The sequence below is a fragment of the Columba livia genome, chromosome 1 (assembly GCF_036013475.1).
Source record: "Columba livia isolate bColLiv1 breed racing homer chromosome 1, bColLiv1.pat.W.v2, whole genome shotgun sequence".
Lineage (NCBI taxonomy): Eukaryota > Metazoa > Chordata > Aves > Columbiformes > Columbidae > Columba > Columba livia.
In genome coordinates this window covers 97,445,699-97,470,738 of record NC_088602.1, presented here as the reverse complement: position 1 = coordinate 97,470,738, position 25,040 = coordinate 97,445,699, and the positions used below count along the sequence as shown (strand labels likewise).

The 25,040-nt window shown below is 42.1% G+C and overlaps 1 protein-coding gene across 2 annotated transcripts in view; it reads left to right on the top strand.

The window, feature by feature from the left end:
• The first annotated feature begins 3,475 nt into the window (after positions 1-3,475).
• The window catches only part of LOC102086208 (V-set domain containing T-cell activation inhibitor 1-like), a 36,343-nt gene continuing 14,778 nt past the window's right edge, over positions 3,476-25,040 (top strand). The window contains exons 1-2 of one of the 2 annotated variants that reach the window (XM_005501732.3): positions 3,479-3,842; positions 5,965-6,110. The gene's annotated coding sequence lies outside the window, so the exon portion shown is untranslated. Of the gene's footprint in view, positions 3,843-5,964; positions 6,111-25,040 lie in introns of both variants that reach the window. The other variant, XM_065069574.1, reaches the window with a different exon arrangement.

The following is a 25,040-nucleotide window of genomic DNA, read 5'->3' as shown; positions in this document are numbered from 1 at the left end:
ATCTGCATGGATTCACCAAGAGGAAAGTCACGCTTAACTAACTTAATAAACTTCCATAATGAAATGACTGGCTGAGTAGATGAGGGGAGAGCAGTGGACACTGTCTACCCAGACTTATGACACAGTCTCCTGGAAGACCCTAATAGACAAGCTGATAAATTATGGGTTGGATGAGCAGTCAGTGAGGAGGATTGAAAACTGGCTGAACAGACTGGCCCAGCACATAACAGTCAGTGGAACAAAGTCTAGATGGAAGCCTGTAACTAGCAGCATATCTCAGGGATCTATAACGGGTCCAGTCCTGTCCAAGACCTCCAGTAATGATCTGGATGACGTGACATAATGAACCTTCAGCAGATTTCCTCATGACACAAAATGGGGAGGTGTGGCTAATACAGTAATAAGAGAGAGTAACTCTGCCATCCAGAGGAACCTCAAAAGGATGGAAAAATGGTCTGGCAGCAACGTCATGAAGTTGAACAAGGAGAAGTGCAAAGTCCTGCACCTGGGGAGGAACAACCCCATGCATCAGGTACATTCTGGTGGTCACTCAGCTGGAAAATAGCTTTGCAGAAAAGCCCCTGGGGGTTCTGGTGGGCAACAAGATGAACATGAGCCAGCAATGTGCCCTTGTGTCAAAGGGCTAATGGTATCCTTGGCTTTGTTAGGCAAACTACTGGCAGCAGGTGGAGGGAGGTGATTCTTCCCCTCTTCTCAGCACTAGTGAGGCCACACCTGGAACGCTGTGTCCAGTTCTAGGCTCCCCAGAACAAGAAGAACACGAATCTACTGAAGAGAATGCAATGAAGGGCCGCTAAGATGGTGAAAGGACTGGAGTATCTCTTCTGTGAAGAAAGGCCGAGAGAGCTGGGACTGTTCAGCCTGGAGGAGGCTCAGGTGGGATCTTGATGTATGCAAATACCAGAAAAAAGGATGCAAGGAGGACTGAGCCAGGCTCTTCTCAGTGATGCTCAGTGATTGGGTCAGAGGCAACGGGCACAAACACAGGAGGCTCTGTCTGAACATCAAGCAGTTGGCCCTGCTTCATCAGAGGATTTGGGCTAGATTACCTCCAGAAGCCCCTTCCAAGCTCAACTGCTCTGTGATTCTGGGAAAGTTACGGCTGGATTTTGAGAGAACGTGAACAAATTATATAGCCAAAACAATAGCAATCTCCTTTTAGTGAAAAAAAAAAATGCCTTTGTCAGGTCAGAATAAACAATCATAAACCAGTATTGCACTGCTGCCAGGTTCCCATTTTGTTTCCTATTTAGCTACGCTCAGTGTAGTGCAGTGGAACACCAAGTAGTTACAGTGCCTCACTTCCGTCACATGAGCAACGAGTAAGCTTGGAAACAAGAAGCAAACCCAAACACAGCCCCACAGCCTGTACATATTGGCGTGTCTATCCTGGTGAGAACTCATCACAGATCAGCCTCAGATCGTTAGAAGACACGTCTATGAATTCTGTATTTTTGTGCACCAAGTGGTTTGGGGAGACTGCATTAGTAATCCAGCTCTGCTACCTCACCCTGCAAGATGAGATGATAGCAATAAGAGGAAAGAAGTATGGAAGGGAAGACACAGAGGATTCCTAGGCAAAGCAGGAGTGCAACAGTCTTTCCATTCTCATGTTGGTGGGTTTGTTTTGGTTTTTTTTGCTAGATGGAATTTAATCACTATGTCAGCACACTTTAGTGACATAGGACTTTAAAGGGTATGTATTGAAAAAGGCTATTTAAAAATCACTGGAAACACTGAGGAATTAGCATATGAAGCATTACAGATACACCTTCAAAGACTTGGATTTTCTTTTACTTGGAGTTGGACATAGCATCTGTGAATCAGATTCCAACAGTTGTGTTAACTTGGACAATACTTCTGTGTTAACGTTAAAGGAGATCTCTGAGTAGTATCCAACCAAGAAATAAGCTTTCAGAATAGCACATGGAAAAAACCTAATACATATTTCTCATGACATTAATATGGCCATAGATATTTTGTACTTCATCAGGAATTTTAGTCTTGGAAGTCATCCACTTAAGTGCTTCAGTGCCAGACAGAGAGTAACTTGTCAGAAGTATTTTCCTGTATGCTGTCTTACCACTCATCTGAGTTGCATCAGGCATTCAAAGCTTTCCAAAAGTGAAATGCCTCAGGAAATACTCAGGATCATCACTGTCACAGGAGAAAATGAGCAATTCTCACTCAAATGATGTGGCAATAGAATCTGTGTATTGCTGAACTACTACCATAAAGCTGACTAATTTATGAAGTGTTACTTCTCAAACCATTAATTAGAGTTATAGGGTGGGTTTTTTTGTTGTTTTCTAGCATAATGAAATGTTATTTCCTAGAGTTTCTGTCAGGGAATCCACAGACCCACCGTAGTACCCCACAATTGTGGATTCCCTGACGATTTTCTTCCATTATTTAACTTCTGACTTAATACCAAAAAATTCAGATTTACTCTAAAGTTTAAACCGTTTTTTTTTTTTTTTTTTGTATACTAGTGTTACATACCAATATTTAAATTAATCCAGCATGATTAAATAGCTAGCTCTCCGCTCCATGCAAGCAGAGAAGAGGTTGAAATGAATGAGAACAGTGTTTGGAATATTAAGTATTTAAATCAATTGGGATGCCTTTTATGGCATATCTATAAAATGGAAAGTTCAACACTAACCAGTGCTCAACACAAACATACTTCTTAAAATATATGAAGGGAGATGTCAGAAGGATTCAATTCAATGCAAGAGAGACTAGCTAGAAACTGGTAGTTTGAAGACAACAGTTGACCTGAACCAACCTAATATATTTTTCTATTTCTGATGTGCAAGTACTGAATTGTACAATTATGCAACTATGTGCAACAAAATCTCAGTGAAGCAATAGCCACACTAGTAAATGCCTATAGAAAACTTCAATTCCTTTATGAAATTACATAGCAGAGCACACCAGGCATCCACATTCAAGTCAACAGCTCAGCAAGATGCAAGCAAAAGCACTCTCAAGGAGAAAGAATAAAGCTTCTCCAATGGCTGGCTGAAAATATGAGGGTTAAACATTGCTCGGTACCTGTGCATGAAATGCAGAGAGCCAGTGAAACCGTGTTTGATTGCAGAGTGAATTAAAAAAAAAAAGAGATTTTTTTAACACTGAAGAGTTTGGAAGTGCACACTTGGATACTGCAAGTGGTAGCCTCTGTGTACAGGTGCATAGGACACTGAATACATAAATGTCACTTAAAACTGATCATAAAAAGATGTGTGGTGGAGTGTTATTTGCTTTTTTTTGTTGGTTTGGTTTTTTTAATTCATTTTGGTTTTAATAATTTTATTTTCCTAATAGAAGAAACCAAGCAAAGTCTCAAGTGTCTGCATGAGCTAAGAGGGAAGAGTTGTTTCAAAAGCATTACCAAAATCCTTATTCTGAACATCTTCAAGTGGTATATTGATACAAATAAATGTTTATTTACAGGGACATATGTTTTGCCAGACAAAATGTAGATAGTACTCCTAGAAAGGACTACAATATGAGAAAGCTGCATTAACATAAGCAGCTGAAATTTGGCAAAAGGTGAAATACTGAGTGCTCCTGAGCTTTTCCTATTGGTTAAATGGTAGCTGGAAAGTCCTTATGTCAGCCAAGCACACTGTAGCTAACACCGTCAAGAATTGCTTTTATTCCTCAGCCAGTCAAGAGGCGCAGCACTCGATATCTGAGTCACTGCTCCACATCCTGCCCTGTCCCAGCACTTCCTCATTGAAGGCAGAGTCTCCTCGCAGCAGCACGTTTGAATCTCTGCACATTCAGACGGGACACCGAGAGGTTCCACAGAGGTAAGTAAGAGATCAAATTGTACTAGAAAGTGCTAGAACCGCAGTATCTTGGCTATGCCTTTTTGGCTTAGAGCTTTTACAATTTTTACAATTGCTTCAGATGAGGTGGGCATGGGAAAAAATGAAAAAGAAACAATCTGGGGTTTGGTTTAGTTGTTTGCTTTGCCTTTTTTTTTTTTTCTTAAATATTGTCAGAAGTGGCAGCTTGCTGGAGGTGAAAATTACAGATTGAGGGGTTTCCCCAGTTAAAATGTTTCAGCTCTGTGACTCCACTCCCCTCCTGACTGCCTGCTGAGATGCATTTAGACTGCAAAATGAAAAGTGAGGCTGCAAGTACAACAAAAGGCAGCTTTCACCTGACACTGCAAAAGGCATCTTCAACTCATTTCCTCCCAGAGTACAGTTTTCCCTTTATTTCTGCTTCTTAGTGACTAAAGAAAAGCCAAAAGATAAACTGGCACTGACAGAAGTGACCAAACAGGGAGTTTCAGTTTAGTGAAGTTCAGACAATGAATCTAGACTAAAAATAAACTGTCGCACTGCCGCAAAGTGTCAGCTGGGTAAGAAAAAAGGCTCAGACAAGACATTCAGTGTAGTCACACCAAAAATGAAACCCTGCATAACTTTTCAAGTTCTGAATGGTCACTGTTTACAGACTGACAGTGTGTAACAGCAGCTAAAATACACAGTGCAAGGCAAGTGAGGAGTCCCACTGTGCTGAGGAGCACACACAGTCACAAAGTCAGTTGTGCATAAAACCCGAGGTCTCAGTTTGCAGCTAGTAAAGAAATCAAGTGCAAGACTGAAAAGACAAGAAAGTGGGCAAGCAACTGCACTGGAGGATTTGCTGAAGTCATGAGTCACCATAGTTTCTGGTAGAAGTGTTTGTGAGCTTTGGAAAAGAAAATAACAAGATACCATTGCACAAGAAGGTTTTAGACAAGCATGTTGCCTTTGAGTTTTGATGCAAGGTTTATATTAATTAACAACAAAACAAAACACACAACCAGAGCTGTACATACCAGTCCTTACCGCAGGGCATTTAAAACAACTTTTCCATTTTAAAATCTTTTTATTCTTGATAACTTGTCTCTTCTTCAGAAGGAACTGTACCCACCAAGGTAATGCAGGGACAGAGGAGAGACACCTTGGAAAAGTACAAAGCAACTGATGTCACAAAGCCAAATTTCTCTTACCTCTGTGTGAGCTTGGAACTCAGGCCCCTCACAAGCCAGCTCATGACAGACAATTTTTTCTTTTTGAGTACTAAATTGACAGAAGTATCTCCCCAGTTGGCTAAAACTGAATCCTGAGTGAGCAGTGAAGTCACGCGGCTACAGATTTCATTTCTCATGGAATCAAGAAGTTTGCTATTGCTTTGAGTTTAACTTGATAATAGAAGTGTAGACAATGTAAAGGCAGACACCAGCACAGATTTTTCCTTCTAGAGAAATTAATTAGATACTTCTAGAAAGGGAGAGGAAGTGGTAGGAAATTTTCATCTCCAAGCCCTCATCTTGTAATACAGACCAGGCTACTGAAATGTTTACCAAGATGAACACTACAAACATGGACCTGTTGGAGCAGGTCCAGAGGAGAGACACAAAAATGATCAGATGAACGGAACACCTCTCCTCCAAAGAAAAGTTGAGAGTTGAGGTTGTTCAGCTTGGAGAAAAGAAGGCTCTCACAAGACCTTGCCACAGCCTCTCGAAACTTAAAAGGGGCTTATAAGAAAGATGGAAAGAGACTAAGTACCAAGGCCTGTAATGACAAGAGGCAATGATTTTAAACTGGAAAAGTGTAGATTTAGGTTGGACATAAGAAAGATATTCTTTATGTTGAGGGTGGTGAGATACTGGAACAGGCTGCCCAACAAAATTGTAGATGCCCCATCATGGGAAGTGTTTAAGGCCAAGTTGGATGGAGTTTTGAGCAACCTTATCTAGTGGAAGGTAGCCCTGCCCATGGTGGGGGGGCAGTTGGACTAGATGACCTTTAAGGGTCCCTTCCAATCCATTCTATATTTCTATTATTAGTGTTTAAGAGTCTTTTGAAAAAGGCAAGCTGGTTTCTGTCTCTCACACCCCCAGTTACATTCCTTTTTTGAAATGTGTTACAGCCTTCCCTCCTAAAACAAGGAGCCTACAGAGTCAACCACTCCTTATAGAAGCTGAGCATTCCTGAACTTACACAGAAAGTGGCAGTCCAGTCCAGGTGACAGGACACTACAGGCACATGTCAATGGACAGAGCTTTGTTACAACAGGTAAGGGAAACAAAGAGAGGAAAAAAATCCTCTCAATGAGATAATTTTCTGCCATAGTCCATTAAATATACATATATGTACTGAATGCAAATATATTGTCAGTGAAACATCTCATTGAACAGTGACAATTTTCAGAGGCATGTGTGGATACAATACACATTGCAAATGTACGTGCAGATGGATTTTTCAAAGCAGCCTGAGCCTCAGAAGCTTCAAGCCATTGATTTCAGTTCATTTCTGCTGATATATCTTTAAAACAGCACCTCAGCACCTTCAAGCACACCTTAACCTCACAGCAAGGTGTTGTGCAGAAGTGCCTGTGCTAACAGGGTCTAGAGAAGTGCCGCTGCCTCCACATAGTTTTGCACCAGCATGAATATTCTGTGCTAATAGGGAGTTACTAATTGCAGCTCCCCACCAGCAGACAGGGCTCTGTTTCTCCTGGCCTGGGAGAGAAGCATGGGCACCCTCAGCTGCTCAGCCCTGGCCAAGGCACCCACACCACCTATGGTGTATAGAAAAAACATATCAGAACTCACACAGGCTTGGGTTTTTAATTGGATTTATTGCTTGTAGAGGAAGAAAAGAAAGGTCGGTTGTGATGGTGGGGCTATTTTGGCAGGGGTTTTTTGTTGTTGTTGGGGTATTTTTCTCCAAGTTTTGCTTCCTGCTCAACATAGAGCACTGAACAAATAAAACTACAGCCACTCTCGCTAAAAGAGATCTCCATTTTGTGGCTGTAGCTAACTCCAGATTTGGTTGTTCTCTCAGCTGCCTTTCCCTCTACTGTCTCTGGATTTTCTTTTATCTAAACTCCATCTACTAGGTCCTTCCCTATGCTAGCTGGTAAAGTCATCTGTAACAGAAAAAAAAACAGTTACTAGGATAGCATCTTCAGGGACACGCCAAATAAAACTGAATGAAGAAAGTGTATCTCCCTTAGTCCTCCATTTCAAGATGTCTGTTGAGTAAGGGAGGAGGGGTAAAGAAAGTTAAAAAAAATACAAATTGGAGAAAAACTAGTCCTTCTAGAGTAGATTATAATATATACAAGCCCTGAACTGCTGAGGTCTCCATGTGCCTGCCAGCCCCTAGGAATACAGATTGCTCAGAACAACTCTGCTTCTCCAACACAAACAGTTTAATAACAATAAATACACAGCTAGCTCAAGGACTCCAAGCTGGAGAATTCCAAGGTATGAAAGACTTGCTTTGAGTTTGTGCATGTTAAATTATGCAAATTCTTACAAGGGATGTGAGCGCATTCCAAGTTCAGTTAAGTTTCCCAACATTGCAGAGCCAACTGTTTTATAGCTACACTTCTTTTATAATTCTCCATCTGTGGGTTACCACTTTTTGGTTTTGCTTTTAAAGCAACCACAGGAAAAAAATTCCCTGGTGCACACCAGAACAGCTCAACCCACCACAGCTTTTCTAATGACAACATAACAGCACCTCTGGCAACAGATGCCACTTCAGTTCAGCCACTCTCAGTGAGTCCACCTCCATGCGGGTATGTGTGGGAAGGAAGGCCTTGAGCCCACATTATCAACCTCCTGCCTTGCTAAGCTTTGTGCATATACTCCAGCAAATATTGCCTGTATATGATTTGGCTTACGCTAAGAGTAAAGGGTCTAGAGGATGTTGTAAGTGAAGATGGATTGATCAGAGGGCTAGAACACCTCTCCTGTGAGGACAGGCTGAGAGAGCTGGGGTTGTTCAGCCTGGAGAAGGTGTTTACAGGAACACCTTATTGAGACCTTTCAGTACTTCAAAGGGGCCTATAAGAAAGATGGGTACAGACTTTATAGCAGGGCCTGGTGCAATAGGACAAGGGGCAATGGTTTTAAACTAAAAAGGGGGAGATTCAGGCTAGACATGAATCATAGAATAATTTTGATTAGAAGAGACCCTCAAGATAATCAAGTCCAACCATTAACCTACTTCTGGCACTAAACCATGTCCCTAAGAACCTTGTCTAAACACTCAACACCTCCAGGGATGGTGACTCCACCACTTCACTGGGCAGCCTGTTCCAATGCCTGACAACCCCTTCTGGGAAGAAAGTTTTCCTAATAACTCATCTGAACCTCCCCTGGTACAACTTGAAGCCATTTCTTCTCATCCTATCACTTGCTACTTGGGAGAAGAGACCAACACCCTCCACGCTACAACCTCCTTTCAGGCAGTTGTAGAGAGTGAGGAGGTCTCCCTCAGCCTCCTTTTCTCCAGGCTGAACAGCCCCTGTTCCCTCAGCCGCTCCTCAAACTTGTGCTCCAGACCCCTCACCAGCTTCATTGCTCTCCTCTGAACTCATTCCAGTACTAGGACATGTCAAGGAAGATTTTTTACAATGAGGATAGTGAAACACTGGCTCAGGTTGTCCAGAGAGGTGGTAGATGCCCCAATCCCTGGAGACATTCCAGGCCAGGCTGGACAGGGCTCTGACCAACCTGATCTAGTTGAAGATGTCCCTGCTCATGGCAGGGGGGTTGGACTAGATGACTTCTGAAGGTTCCTTCCAAACCAAACCATTCTATTATATGATATGCCCTTTCAGCGAGATACTTGCTTAGTTAGCAGACAAGACCCTGTGTAAGCAAGTCTTTGAGAGGAGTAAAATGCCCTTTTCACAGATCTATAAAGGCATCAAAAGCTAACACCAAAGCCTACAACTGCAGCATCCGCATAGCAATATATCCCTGGAAAGCAGAACTATTCAACCCACCCTGAGCAAAGCAGGCATTAAGGCATCATAACAGTAATAGCACTCGGTATCATCCTGAAAGAGAGCACCCGCAGTGAATGAAACTACAGGACTTAGTGTCGTTTGCAAGGATTCAAGTATTTTTAGTTTCGGTTACTGCAGTTTACAAAGTTTCACTCTGAATCTGCTTTTGTTCTGTAAACAAAGAGCGCTGGTTGAGTGGTGTAATTCAGCTATTGCTTGATGTAGTTGAAGAGTAGAATTTTAATGGAGAGCAGGGAGGATAGAGAATACAGGCAAATTATTTGATCAAATAATACTAGTTTTTTTTAATTGTTAAAATTATTTCTACAACTTAGTTTTGCATGCAGGTATTTTCCTTTCACACCTCCTTTTGCATATATTGTTGTAAGCAAAATAAAATATAGAACACTGCACAATTTCACTGCAAGGATGCTGGAAAGACTAGATCTAACAAGCTGAAGGAGACTGCATTTGCTTGGCTTTTTTCCCCCTCAGTTAATGAATAAAGTTAGTTGTGGAGTCCAAATATATTTCTCTATTAAGTGCATTTGAAGTATAATCTCTTCACCTCTGGCTTCCCAGATGTAATTTCCCAATATCTCAGTTTCCTTGTGTTCTACGTTGCCATGTGCTTTATTTCTGAACCAGAAGTTTTTTGTAAAAGCACACTTGCTTTCAGCTCCCTTTTTCAGTAGCCTTGCCAGAGCAACATCAGCAGTCACCTCAGTTAGGGAGCTATTGGAGCTAGAGCCAAGCAGATCCTTGCCATCATTTCTGAAAAGAGGATTATTTTATTTTGACATCAGAAAAGGGAAGAGCATCCAGAACTCCCTACATTTCCCTTGGTGAGGCAGCCCAGCTTGAACTTGGATGTTCTTTTTAAGTAGATTTATGGTGTCTAGAGAGTTACTGAACTTTGCCTTCTACATTCTTGCATGCATGCAAATTGACCATCTGCAGATGCAGCATGTTCTCACTACCCAGCTTTGGAGAAGCTGGCATTGTTTGTTTGTTTTCCCCATTACAGCAAACAGATAATGCAAACAACACTGAGCTGCATCCAAAATACAGTGATGTTGCAGTTTCTATCTCTTGTAGTTATCAAGAACTCTTACCTGTTGAAAGGAAACAATTTCCTCTTACCCAAATGCACTTTACTATCCAGAGAAGTACATATCTCTTAAATAGCTATAGTGAAGGAATCTGCCTGATAGTCATATTCCTCCTTGCCCACCCACGAGAAATACACATTTAGGACTTCCTAAGGAGGGATGGGGCAGGGGAGAAGATGATGCCCAGAAGCATTTGTGAAATCCAAGAGTCTCAACGGGCAAGAGAATATGGCGACAGGGAGAGTCACCACTTTTCCAGCTCTGCCACATATCCAGCAAGGGCCATTCCTTGGTTAATTCACTCCCACGCACTGCTCACTCAATCACCCATAGCAATGCTTCTGTCTACTCAGACTGCAAGCCGAGTTTTCCATGCAGCTGGCAGAATTACATCTATTTAGCAGTGCTGTAGCCTGCTGCCTGAGGCAGCACAGCATTTGGCACAAGCCCACCACACAGTAATTTCTGCCTACTCCAATTTCCATGCTGCTGCACACTGCTCATCTATTAGCAAAATGCACAGCAGCACCTTAAAAGCTGGCTCAGACACCTGCACATTCTGCAGCAACTGCATTGGAGTTATACTTCCAAGAGATTTTTTTTGAAAGCAGAGTATGACCCTGTAGGAATTTGAAGTCCTTTTGTGCAGGATATATAGACTAGAACTTAGAGATCTGCTGTCTCCTATAGCAAAATGTATATTCTTTTACAAGTGATTTTTTTTTTTTATTTGAGATGAGGAAAGAATCTCTCCTAACAAGAAAGATCACAATAACATGCAATTGAGAGGATAGGAATGAGAGCTTCCTGGGGTACCTGTGCTGTGCTGCATCTCTTGTATTTTCCAAGTCCTTTACTGGAAGAGAAGGAAGGAAGTGGGGCAAGGGGGGGGGCGCAGAAGGCTAAAAGCTTTCCTTGGTGTCATGGTTTAACCCCAGCTAGCAATCAAGATGGCCACTCACTCTCCCCCAAATCTCGCAAGTAGGTTAGAAAACCAAAAGCAAAGGGAGAAAACTCAAGTTGAGGTAAGAACCATTTAATAAGACAACAAAATAATAATAATACATAAAATAAGTGATACTCAGTGCAATCCCTCACAAAACTCCAGCCACGCTGAACAGCCAGTCTCAGGAAAGAGAACACCCTGGTCCTAAACAGCCGATCCCAGGGAGAGTGTAAAAAAGCAAAAGGCAGAAAGGCCCAAAGGCCAACTGCAAAAAAACACAGAATGGCAAAAAGCTGAACTAAAAACCAGACTCCCATGGGAACAGAACTCAGTGAACTAACAACCTGGAAAACCCAAATGGAACTGACTAGCTAGAAAAGCCAACTCCAATCATGTACCAAGCATGACACTAATGGTAGGCAATATTTCATTGATCAATCAAGGTGCTGCCATGCCTGTGGCCCCCTTGTACCAATTTGCACCTGCAGGTGGGACAGCTGAAAAAGTCCTTGGTTTCCCTGACAAAGACACCACAAATTCTACATTCCTTTCATATCAAATCCCAAACTCTAGAAAGCTACTGGAAGAAAAGCATTAACATTCCTTTTCTCTGGGGTGGAGTTCTCAGTTTTCTTATATTAAATACAAAATGAAGGACTGTGCTAGCTACAGAGGACAAAATGTTTTAACTGCATGGAAAATTAACTTTATTTCAGACAAACCAGCATGTTTGGCAAGGTTTCCTCTGCAAGACAGGCTAGGAAATAATTGTGCCAAGATAGAGAGTCAGGGGTCAGTGTTTCATCTGTGACTAAGACTCATGTAAGTCCCTATACCATAACACTTGTTTTAAATTACCTCCGCTCCCATTTCTTCATTCCTTGTGGAAGAACCAAGCAGAAAAGTGTGTTCATTTGTACTAGAGCATTGTCATCCACTCAATAAGTATAGTCTAGGGAAACCTAACTCCATAAACAGCTCTTGGCCCTACCATTCAAGTATGCTGAGGGCAGGGAGAACAGCAGTGCCTTGCTGAGCACAGACTCCTTTACAGCACCAGGATGTGGCTGCATTACAGCCTGGATGAAGCCTTAATATATTCAAAACCAAAAGCAAAATACCTAATTAAATAGCTAGCTGAGTTCTATGACAGGTCTGGCTGGGGGATCTTTGAACTTCCTCGCAGGAAACTTCTGTCCTGAAAGATTATGCATCACACAATTAATTTCACCCTTTGACTACTTCACTATAGCTGCAAGTTTCATAGCAGTCATGGTATGAAGTCACTAATTTACAGGTATGTTATGAATACATTTTTCACAGCTGAGGTTGAACATCTTGATTCAGATGCAAAGTGACATGCACAAGCTGATGTAAGTCAGGGCAACTGCACTGGCTTGATATGGTTGGCAGTGTGTCCCTCCCTCAACCCAACTACAGATCTGTTCCCTCAGAAGAAGGGAGAGAGGGATTTAACCTCATATAGCCTTGAATAAAATTCAGGCTTATTGTCTTGGTTCCCACTTTCCCTTTTTATTTTTTCTTCTGTGTTGAGTGAGGCACAAACACGTTTCTACTCAGAAATAGTCCTTTTATCAAGGGTCATTCTCCAGCGGGGTGTAAAAGCACTACTTCAGCTCTAACACTCATTGCATTTGTAGCCCATGATACAGGAGATTTCAGGGTGGAACAGCTGTAAACAATAGGGCACAGCTGAGGTAACATAAGTCATGGCTAAGGGCACCATCAGCTCACTACTGACAAGGTGCACATCAGGGCCACCCCATGACTTACCCTGTTTAGGCTGGAGCAAGAATTTAATCTTATGTGGCTCCAGAGCCTGGAGGACTGCAAGGCTGCAAAGTTAATCCTCAGATGTTTTCCCTCCCCTGAATTACAGCTTAGAAATAGGGTTCGTTCAGCCCCTAAAAACCTCAGTGTTCCACTTCAGAGCTGCTCTAAGAAGTTCACTGTCCTTCTCCAGCTGCCACCTCAAATTCATCTCCCAAATAACTGTTTATAGCTTAAATGAAGGATTCTAAAACGCCAACATGTATCACTCCTGTTCAGTCCCCTAAATAATAATCCTAGAAGTGCCAAGGTCAGCTTTGAGGTCCTCAAAAGCTGAGACATTTTAACATATGTAAAAAACGAGGGTCTCCAAGTCCTATCTGGTAGTAGGACAGGGATGCAAGGACTTTGAACTGCAGGCATGACATCAACACATTAACTTCTAGACGTTACCATGACTGCTCAGAGGAAGTCCTTCAAAACCAGACCGTTTAAAGTTTACATAGCTTGAGTGCTTTCTACAAATTATTTCTCCCTTGTGTTCAACCCATAAGGTTCTACTTTGTTTAGCAGTTATCAGTTAAAGTACAATACCAATCACACCTAACAATTGCTAGTTAACTCTCCACAAACATGTCAGCAAGGGGAGAGGAAAAAAGAGCTTGTTCCATTACACATTCTCACAAGTAACAGACTCTTGTGTCTACAAAAAGATCAGCTGTAATGCTTAATGCCATTTGATAGCACTCTAGAGACCCAAACAAAATATTTGGTTTGCCTGCATTATAATGAGTCCTCAAGATGTTTGGCAGTTGCCAGTAAACTACGTACAATGCTATATCTAACCGATTAGTACTTTGTACTTTCTTATCCGAGGACATCACATCCCATTTCCAGTGGAAGTTAGGTACACAGCAGGTTGCACAGCAAGTCCCATTAAATATTCTTCTCCCCAGTTCCCCAACTGAAATTACAGAACGCAGTTTGGGTAAGCAGCAGGTAATTCTCCACATTCCCCTGAAACACCAATCAACCTAAGTTCTCATTGAATGCATCAGCTCCTTTTACTAGCAAACAAATGGCAGGAGGAATCTTATCTTTCCAAAAAATCAAAGTTTCTGTACAGTTTTGACTCCAAACTTAGTCATTTCTGAGGCCTCAAGTCTTGTCACACATTACCACAAATACTTGTAACTTAGGTTTGGGCCACTCCAAAAGGTGGGTTTTCATGAAGTGTTAGTGGCAAGAGAGGATGTGGATTCAGGCATCACAGCTGTGGGAAACAGGCATGGCCCGGGAGCACATCTCTTCCCAGCAGCAATAGAAAGACTTGCTTAATTGCTACATCTGTCAAGTCTAAAAGCAAGTGGCATATTACAGTGACAAAAATCCTCCTGGCTACAGCTTTGTTAGACATCTCCCCAGAAGTGTCTACTTCCCTAGAATCTGATGGCAAAGCAGAAAAATCAGTTGTTTACTCTAGTGGTAACAGTTGTGTATTCAATTATATTGTGTTTTAGGAGGGTTTGACTATATCAGAAAAACACTCCTAAGTACTTTGAGACGTACAAGACTGGACAACCCATAAATCCCAACAGAACATGCACAGCATACTATTAATACAAGGTGCCAGAGAACCTAGCCAGATATAGCCCTACTTCTATACTCTGCACATGGACAAATATTACTTTAAAGTATTTGGCCTATGATTTTAAATGGATCTTCTGCAAGAAATGAATGAAGTAGACTTCTTTTAAAAGAAGTGTAACAGGAATGTTTCGTTAGAAAAACCCAAAGACAAGGAAATGCTCTCTTGCATATACAGAAACTCAATGCCTTTAGGTGACATTTTACATGTCTTGCCCTTACTTATGGAAAGCAGATTGTCTACAGTCCTCAGAATGTGTATGACATGACAGAAAGGCAAGATCTTGTCTCTGATTTAGGTAAAATGTGCACCTTAAAAGATCACTAAAGCACATACTATCAGAAGAGCCTGAGAGTAAACAGTTTTTAAGAATTATCCCAATTAAGATGTCCAGCATTTCTGTCATGACTCCAGGACATACAGATAGAGAAACATTTGAGAAGACCAGCCCTGCAACATAATCATAACTATTTGCTCATTTACAGGTGGCCTCTCAAATTATATTGGTTCTCTGACAGTCTTGGAGAAGATATCCAGGGATGCAGAGTTGAGAGATGATAGAGATTTTCACTCATGCACACCCTGACTTTTTATATCACTGGAGCAACATGGCACATCTTTGTGCCTTTTATACCCCAAGGCACATGATGTGCCCAACTAGCAGTTTGCTGCTGTACACCACACATACTTAATAGCCTTTCCAAAATCAATGGCACAGAACTAATCACTCTAATGCTCCGACCCACATATTCCTAGATTTCCAAAGAACAGTTATTAACTAGGTGATGCAAAGCTTCACCACTCCTGCACAGCTCCAGCCAAGAGCCTGAAGGACACCAAACAGACATGCCACTGGCATCCGCTACTGTGCAGAAGAGCCTGTACCTTTGTTATGGCACTGTAGAGGTTGAACCAGCTCCTCCAGCTGCCCAGAGCTACTAGATCACAGCTAGTGGAGCTGCAGCCTGTTCAGCCCTTGTAGGCTGCTGGGCCTGGATCATCCTATGGAAAAAAACACTGATGCAAGATGCCGTCAGAAGGTATTTCACAGGGTGCTAGTCAATGGAAGGGAAAGAGTGGGCATTCAAGGGATATACATGTGTGTGGTGGGAACAGGGAGATGTCACACAACAGGTGCTTCAGCTAGAGCAATGTCAAGACCTAACAGCACTAGTGAAGCTAAACATTGCTCTTTTGGCTAGGAAAGGGCTCAGTCACTCCTGCTACTATATAGCAAAGGAGAGGAAGGGATAGAAAGGAGTAAAGTAAGACTGCAGAGAAACTGTCTATCTTCTACCACATTTCCCTCAAACAGCAGCTATCAATCCTTCCACCTTAGGGTCTCTAGCTGCTTCTTGCACACCACTGCCCTAGGCAGCTGCCTCCTGTGCTTTGACAGAAGCTGCTGTTTACAGAACCAGGGGTTCAGTGAAGAGTCCCATTGTGCAGGACTAAATACCTACAAAGCTTCAGAATATTTTGCTTTAGTTCATTGATTGCAAAGATGTTGACTCCACCTATGATTCCTGAGGCTGATAATCTAATCCATTCACAAAGCTTACCTCCTCAAGTGGCAGAGGTGAGGCCTAGAGACCAAACCATAGGTCGATGCAATGCACTGCTGATTTTGCAAACCTAATTTGGGGTGTGCATTTCACACCCTCAGCTTCCAGGTTGGGGCCAGTTGAAAATATACTGTAAACTAAGTTTACCTAAACTTTCACAGGGGGTTTCCTACACTGAAAGTGCAGAACCACAGACAAGTCAGGCTGATCTTTCACAACATGAAAACTTGTGTTTCTGCACAAGCTGCTCCTCTTTCAAGTCATTACTTACCAACACACTTAAACCAGCATAGACATATCAAAGTTCTGTTCAGCATTTCTGACACTGAGAAAGTTTGGTGGACTTTCGATTATAGAAAAGCGATGACAGCAATTTATATACTGCTGTCCTAGTCTAGGCATAGCCTGCCTTACCTACCCAGCAAGTTGCCTTTACAACAGAGTTGTATAAAGTTGATCCAGACTTGTAGCCCCCACATAGTTCTTGGAAGCTGTAATAAATTTCAATATTGTGTTGTCATCTTTATTTGTTAAGGTTAAAGACTGGCTTATCTTTTCTGATCTCTCACAATCCAGAAAGATCACTATCAGTCAATTGTATGAAGATGCAATTAACAGTTCATAAGCTGGTTTCTTAAGAAAAGTAAGGCTTGTGTGATCAAGCAAATCACCTAATTCCTGCCTCTTCTCCCCAACATCCCTTGTAGCACTTTGACAAGTCTTTCCAAAGCAAGAAAAAAGATTGTTAGCACTGTTCAAGGCAAAAGACAAAACCAAGACAGCTTTGTAAAGTCATCTCCTGTAAGAGTCCAGAGAATTTGTGTTAGAGAGCAAAAGCATTAACAGCAAGAGACTGATAATCCATTCCAGAATTTATTTGCCCATTCCACATACTTTTGTGCAGTTTTCTTCCAGCGGTTATGGAACAACAGTTTGTCTTCCCTTGACACAGTCATTCTACTAGGGAATACAACATCCAAGGCAAAGCATTTCCAACTTGACTGCTGTTAACTTTCTGTTCTTCAAGCATCCTTTGTATTTTCACCTGTATTGCTGTTGTAATAACATCAGTTGGACAGTCTCACTGTCCTCATTATTTCTTTCCTTGTGTTTAAGACAAGTATGAGAAACAGATTCTGCAGCTCTTGCCCAAATAAGAAGTGCCCCACTGGATCATACAAGTCCAACCTAGTTCTTCATCTCCAGCAGTAACAAGAGGAAAAACTACTGAGGAATAGCATGGGTATCTCAAATACTGGCCAGGCTTACATTGCTTCCCACAGCATCCACAATTCATGTAGTCTTACACAAAGTAAACTCTTACTGCCCACATTGGCTAATTAGGAGAAAAGCCAGAGCAGGAACCCAAACGCTGCCCAAGTCAGAATAGCAATTAGCATTTGCTAACTTTAAGAATCAGAAGTGTGAGGGGTAAATAAGCTAAATGTACCTGTTTTTCACCTCCTAAAACTCCACCTGAGGCCTTTCCTAGCACTAGGTTGCCACTGCACACTAGCCCAGGTCATCCTTAGCTATATCTCGTGTAGTCTTGGAGTTCTTGGCACCACCACTAGCACTATAGTCACCTCTGTGCTACAGGAGAGAAGAGAAACTATGTGGTCTAGCCTAACAGTTGAGAAGTGGTTTCTCACAATTTTCCTAGGTTTGGGACGGTGGTTTCTGCTTTTGCCTCTAACAGCTCCAAACTTGTCCAAGGCAACATTACTGCCCCAAGCACACTGGAAGTTATTGCTTCAAAAGAAGAAACTAGATCCAAAAGAGTTTGGGTCCAAAAACTTCAGCTTGTTTTCTCACTATCTCGGCTGTGGTAGAGCTGTTAGAATCACTGTTGAGAAGTAAATAAATTCTAACCCATTATCAGTACAAAACATGTTAGTGCATAAGCCAGGAGCCAGATACCTTATGGAGCAGAATATTAAAGGAGAAAAAGCAGGGTGGGGAGAAAGAAGAGATCAGTTGTGCCCTGTGAAGATGAGGGCTTGCAAGGCTGCTGGTGCTGATTTGCAATAGGAAAATTAAGTCACAAAAGACATCACAGTAGGAAATGTGAGAGTATACAAAATTGGGTCTTCCACCTTACACTATTCCTCTGCTTTCTTCTGGGAACAGACACTTCTACTACAAAGTAGTCCACTGGAGAAAGGGAGAGAGAAGGAATTGGAGGTGGTGTGTTTGGATTTTTAAAAACAATCAAAAACAAACCCACAAACACACCCCAAATAGAGCTGAGAGTCATATTCCAATTCTACAAGACCAGTGCTTTAACCAAGCACAGCCCTCACCTAAAAATCATTCACAAGAAACCGTGTTGAAGTCCTGCATTTTTCAACATGAAAGCTGGGACACTGAACCACCACAGAAAACGGAAAACACACACACACCTCCCACACCAAGACACATGCACAGTTAACAATTATGAAACAACTTCCAATAGGTTCCCCACACACACCTAAAAGAGAGACCAGGCAATGGGTGAAAGGACTAGCTCCTTTCAGTTCAGTAGCTCTGACAGCAGGGAGTAAATTAATTCTGTTGATTGGCCCCAGGACTTGTTCCACATCTGTAAAAATTTAATGAGGAAGAGTTGCTTATAAGGACATTCAGACTGAATTTTGTACCTTAGTAGAAAAACCCAGGATGTGATTCAGTTGGTTTCTCTTGCTCAGAGGAGCCATTGCCATAAAGCTTGTCTTCTAGGCATACAAACCCTCAGTGAGGTGCTCAGCATAGGGCTTGGCCACTTCAGTCACAAGTTAACATCATTCTCTGGAGAAGAGACAAGACAACTTATATGAGCCTTGGTTAACCTTGGTTTCTTTTTCTTTCTCTCACCCAGGCAACCTAAGCTTCCATTTTCAGACCCACCATTCCCAGTGTTTCCATGTACAATACAGCAGCTACAACAGCATTGGCTACTAATTAGCCCCATTTAACTGTGAAGCTCAGCACTTTGATGAACACTGAACACCTTCCTGGAGGGCAATAATAAATATTTTTCTGAACTTCATCCTTCAAACTTTCTTCCTTTTCTTACTTGTCAGGAAATAGGAATCCAACCAATTGTAGGGTCACAAGTCAGGGAGGTGTATTGGCTCGTAACAGGTCTGATAGAGAAAAAAATTGTATCTTAGTGGAATTACATATATGCATCACTAACAACATCACCTTGTCTTGAAGAAAGGCTGTTTCCACAATATGCAAATTAAAAATAGCTAAAAGGGGAAAGCAATCGCAATCCAGAAAAGCAACTGGTAGTCCCTGAGCCTGTTGCTGGCAACGGTTGCCAAAAAAAATAATAAAAAAAAAGCAAGCATCTGCAAGCCAGGATTTTCCCTGCTCTCACAGTATTCAACTGAAAAGTAATTTTGGAGAATGGAAATTCTCTGGCATTAGTGTTATACTTCCTCCTAGGCAAGGCATTGACCCAAAGTAATAAAGACATTTTATTGACTATCCCACAAGCTCAAAGCAGTATCTTGAGCCTTCTGCTTCCTAGGAAAGTCCCTCAGAATTTCCCTTTCTTCCTCTCCCTTGTGACCAGGCTTTATCCACTATACAAATTTGAAAGTTCAAAAGGAGGGAGCTTTCCTCTTTCCTTCTTTGGACTGATGACATTTACTCAGGGGGTTTTATAATCCTGGCTTAGTGTGAAAGTTAACTACCAACTGAAGAGGAAAAAAAGCACACTTGTAAAATGGATAAGACATCAAGCAAGACACAACTAAAGCCATCACCACAAATATTTATAAAATTATTACAGTAGATTCTGACAGTTTGTCTGTTTAAAAAGAGGGGTTTTTTTTCTGCACTGGAGCTTTACAATATCATTATCTCAATACTGTTCTTGCTTTGTGTTCAGTAACTGAATTATTATCAGTTACATCCTCCCCAAGTTTTATGGCACTTCAGCTGTACTCTGACAAGACACTGTACAGATAGGACAGAAGAAAAAGTTAAAAGGAATCATATACATGAGCTTTTAGAGACTTATCAGCTGCAAGCTGCTGAAGAAGAAGTTAAAGGCTGCTGAGATACCCCAGGTGCCAAGCAGAGAGCAGAGGTCAGACCCCATGCCTGCTGCAGCTTTTGCAGGACAGAAGGCCCAAATTGAGGATCAGGCAAAAAGTGGTGTCACTTAAATCACCGAGATCACTGCTGAGCCAGAGGGCTGGTGGCTGGCTGGAGCTGGGAAGCAGGAGGCAGCAGCTGCTCCTGCTGTGCCCACCCCTTGGTAGCAGGAGGCAGCACCCCATGTCACCCATCTCTTTGCCAGCCACTAGCCCTACTCCATCCTTTCCGTGATTCCTGGCAATACCCTCTTTAGCCTGCTTTTACAAGAAGCCCGAACCAGCTCTGTACATGTGTTACCGTGCATGTACTAGGGGGTCCTTGTCCTTCTGCCGGGGCTTAATGGCAGAGTTCAAATAATCATGATATTTCCAATGTGGATGCAAGTTGTGGAGCTTAGCATGCTGGATGATGGAGCTGCAAACTCTTTGCAGAAGCTTAATGTATGTGGAAATATTTCAGCATAGGGATGTTTCTACAAGTAACAGATTTAACATCAGCATTCAATGATGCAGTCCTTCAATGGGAAAGATTTCACATAGGTAATCTCTAATCCAGATTGCACAAAACCCTTTAAACCAAGTCATAACTACAGTGAGAGGGAAAGCCATGAGACAGACATAGAAGAGCAAGGAGAAATACCTGACAACAACACCCATAATATGCAAGAACTTCTCATATATTTCAATCTATTTTGGTTCTTCTTGCCTATATCTGGTTTATGAGGTGCTATATCATTTCACATACTAGGCTAAAGACAAAAAAAAAAATAGGTACTCGAGAGAGCTGGAAGAACAATGGAGAGAGAACTTTATTTCATTCATCTTCTCTCCTACCCCAACAGAGCCCACAGAAGTTTCTCCTCATCTTATGGCCAGCAAGAACTTGAAACCTTGACTAAACTTTTCAGAATTTACGGCTGTAAGTAGGCACCCACTAAGAGCCACTTTCATAGATGCTGAGGTCCCAGCTCCAAAGTGGTTCTAGTAATCCAAGCTGGATCATCTCCGTCTTCAAACCCAGGTCTCATTTTTCACAAATAGCTTCAGGTTATCCACTTCAGAAGTATTAGTATTGATCAGTGTAGTATTAATCCAACAAACACTTTTACTGACATCAGTTAACTCAGTCGTGTCTAAGACAAAAATCTAAGCATCAGCTGAGCTGTTTGGTTGTTGAGTAGGGTGCTGCAGAATCAGGTAATTACACTGATTTAAGACTCAGTTTGAGCAGATGCCAGAGGAAAAAGCCCACAGTGAAAAAATGAAAAATTAAAGTCCTTATTTTCATCTTAACCTTTTAGTCTACCTCTATCTTCAGGGGTTAAACAACAATAAAACAAAACATCAACCAGAGATTACTAGAAACACATATTCAGACAGGAAATGTGCCTGAAATCAGAAAAAAAAAATACAATATTGATTCAGCTAAAGGAACCCTGGCCCCTTTCTGAGTTGTCACCTGTGATCTACTTCCTAAAGGCTGCAGTCTTCTAGAAGGCAAAACAGCACACACAAAGCCCTGTGCCTTTTTCATTAACTGCAATCTCCTGTATATCAGCTGTCTATTCTTAAGAAGAATTTCTTCATCAAAAGACAAAAATAAAATTTGAACTGGCAGATAAAGAGCAGTGGAAACTCTCAGAAGAATAAAAAGGAATTGAGAAAAAGAACAACTTCTGGGGGAGCTGTCAGAAAGATATCACAAAACGGAACAATTACTTTTTGGTTTCTCTTCAGAAGTTTCATAAAAGGGCATGAGACCACCGCACACCACTAGTCACAAGGAATAAGTCTCACCCAGTAACCACAAGGCCAGGCAAAGGGTGGGATACACCATATGCTCCTTGGGCTGTGCTTCCTGAGCTTCCATTCAGACAACATCAAATCTACAGCACTCAGAAAGCCAGGACAGGGATAGGTGGGACTCAGAACACTTGCTAGGGATTTAAAGGGCAGAAATCACTCCAAGTCAAGAAGCTTTCCCATTCTACACAGCAGCAGCATTCTCTTGAAAAACATAACTTTTGTGCTAGTTTAATGATTATGTTACACAGAAAATTAAGCATGTTTTAAGAGAGCAGGATGAGAGCCCACTGCTGCAAGCACTACTGCAAGTTAGACAGTTACCGAGCAAAACTGCCTAACCCAGACCCCAGTGACATAACATCCCTGTCTGACTTGTGTACAGACATCCTTCTGGTCACTAGATTGACCTTCACCCAAGGGATCCAAGCAGATGAAAGATATGAAATTCCTCAGAAATGACAACTGGAAATATAGATGGCATGGATCTTGATCACCTGAGAATTCAGACCAAACATAACATGAAACCACCAAATACCCACAAGACTGGAGCATTGTTTGATCAGTGTTGAATTCTGCTCACTTGTGTACCAAGAATGTGCTTCCTTCTGAAACCTGAAATGAAACATACCATATTTAGCATCAGTCCCCTGAGCCACCAAAATCCTTCCCATTTTGCAAAGCCACAAACAACTTCAGTTTAGTCTGAGAGATATTAGAAAGGTTATTTTGAAATCAAGAACAAAGCCCAATTTCCTGAGCATTCCAGTCTATCAAGTGTACTAGCTCATATAAACTCCCTGTTTGTCCAAACACATCCAGAGTTTTGCTGTTTTCTTTGAAACCTTTGGGTGTTAGGGAGTGGCTTAAAGAGAAAGGACATGAATCTGTGGAGCAGTTGCATGATCAGAGTTCGTTCTAATAAGAGTTGTGTTCTAATGTTTGTTCTAATAAGAGTTGTGTTCTGGTAAGTTAATGGTTTGACATGTTTTAGGAGCTTTGCATGACCAGGCCTCAATGCCTCCGTAGGCCTCAGCAGGGACTGCTGATCATGAGGGCACAGCAAGGACACTGTGACCTTGACAAGTCCTGTAAACAACTCCAGGGAGGGGGGAGTTGAAAAGGCGCGAAACTCAGGCGGCCAGCTAGCCGCTGGTAGCAGGGTCAAGGCAAATGTAACCCTTGGATCTAAGCCAATCAGCAGGTGACAAGTATGCATAATTACTGTAACCTGTATAAATATGTGCCATTAACGGTAACAAAGAAGAACAATGCGTTATCACTCACATTGAGTTGGCCTAGCTTGTTCCTCCACCACTCGCATTTGGGAAGGTGTTTGAGAGTTTGAATCCTGTAATTTCTGTTTCTCCCACATCATTTATGTCTACACGCATGGATACATTCCTCCTTACCAAAATTATTTATGCAAAGCCAGGGGAAGGTGTGCAAGTTCTTGCTGCAGTACTCTGCATCGAGTACAGCTTTTCACTGGGAGCAAGTCATGTACTATCACTCTTTCATTCTTTATTCCTGGAAAGGAATAACTTTCCCAGTTACACATGCCTTTAATAACAAACTTTCAATGCCCAGAGCCCAACGGTTATCCACGATAAACAGGCAGCAGGAAATTCCAGCAGCACGGGAATCAAAGCAAGCCCAAAGCCAGCACCCCACCCACCGCACACCACCTCCTCAGCTCAGGTGCTGTGACTGGAGCACAGAGAGGGAAGAGAGGGAGCGTGTACAGAGTACACAACACTCCAGTGCACAGCAGATAAGGACAAGTTCAGCCAGTTTTAAACAGCTATAAACTGTGCTAAAACAAACATGAAAATCAGAGCAGCCGCCCTCAAAAGCACATGAAGTTTGCTACAGTGCACCTGAAGATAAAGATCCCAATCCAAGACTCAGCACATTTTGCAGCCTGAAGCTCCAGACATTCCCCCAGGAGGCAAAGGGCATTTCTTCCAGCTGCCTTAAGCCAAGAGGCTGAATCACAGAACAGTTAGCTACAGAAACACTGCCTGACACTACCCACAAATCCCCAGAAGATTGTTTTCTAATTAGGTTCATTTATTTCAAAAGCTAAAACCCTAAAAGAGAAAGCCACTGTCATTTTTGGATACATGCCAGCATGTTCCTCACTGACATCTCTTAAGTACCTTTCCTTGAACTAATTATAGAACAGGTTTCTAGATGATGCATCATTTTGTTTATGGGCCACTTTCAGATAAGATCTGAAGCAATCACCAAGTTTCGGTACAGAGTGTTGCATCATAAAAACTTTCTCTAAGAAGCCAGACCATAATTTCTGCTTGCGAGCTCACACATTAGCTTTCTACTAGCTATTATCTTTAATCTAAAGGTAAAAGGACTGTGTGGTGATGTGAGGAGAAAGTATTTAAAGAAATGACAACCGCCTTGATGTAGATAAGGAATAGTAAGGTGACATGTCTCTGCTCAGGGTGCTCTCAGGATTCCACTAAGAGAGAAAGGTCCCCTCGTCTTCCTACAAGGATCAGTAACAACAGTCAGCAAGCATAAATCTGTTTCCAAAAGCCAAAGACATACAAAGGCAGGGGAGAAGCACTTTAAGAAACTAGCAATGACTAAGTCAAAGCTTTGCCAGGTGGAAAACCAGCAGTTTCTTTCTTGGCAGCAGCCTTCATTCATCTGCTGGGTGATTTTGGCTAATCCTTTGAGAATTACCAGTGTAATTCTCCAGCTGGTGCGTGTTCCAACTTGTACCACCATTCATTCAGTGCCCGGCTGCATTACACGTGTTACTGAGCCAGTACCAGAGGCTGATAAACGAGGTGGAAGAACTGGCAAACAAATCAGTCCCTTCAAAATAATATCCAAATTGTCACATCCACTTAGTTCACAGCAGCTTTTAAATCAGTGTCACATTTGGTGGTAACTACACAGAGGTACATCCTCCATGTCAAAAGGGTTCCAGCTCAGCATCTCCCTCCCTGCCTGCCTAGCCCCCTACTTCAACTCATCATCCCATAACAGCCTCTCACAACCCTTTGCTAGATGTTCAGTTCCTCGGTCCCTTCTGGTCTAGATCCCAAATTGATCATTCTTTGCAGTGACAGTACACAGGTGAACTGTGGCCACAAGCCAAAGCCAAGCTGACCACTCAAACCAGTTGTTTTTCTGGTACCGTAACCTGGCTGCTCAGCCACCAGAACTGCTGTCTGACATACAATCCCAGGTCGGTCACACTCCAGCTGCACC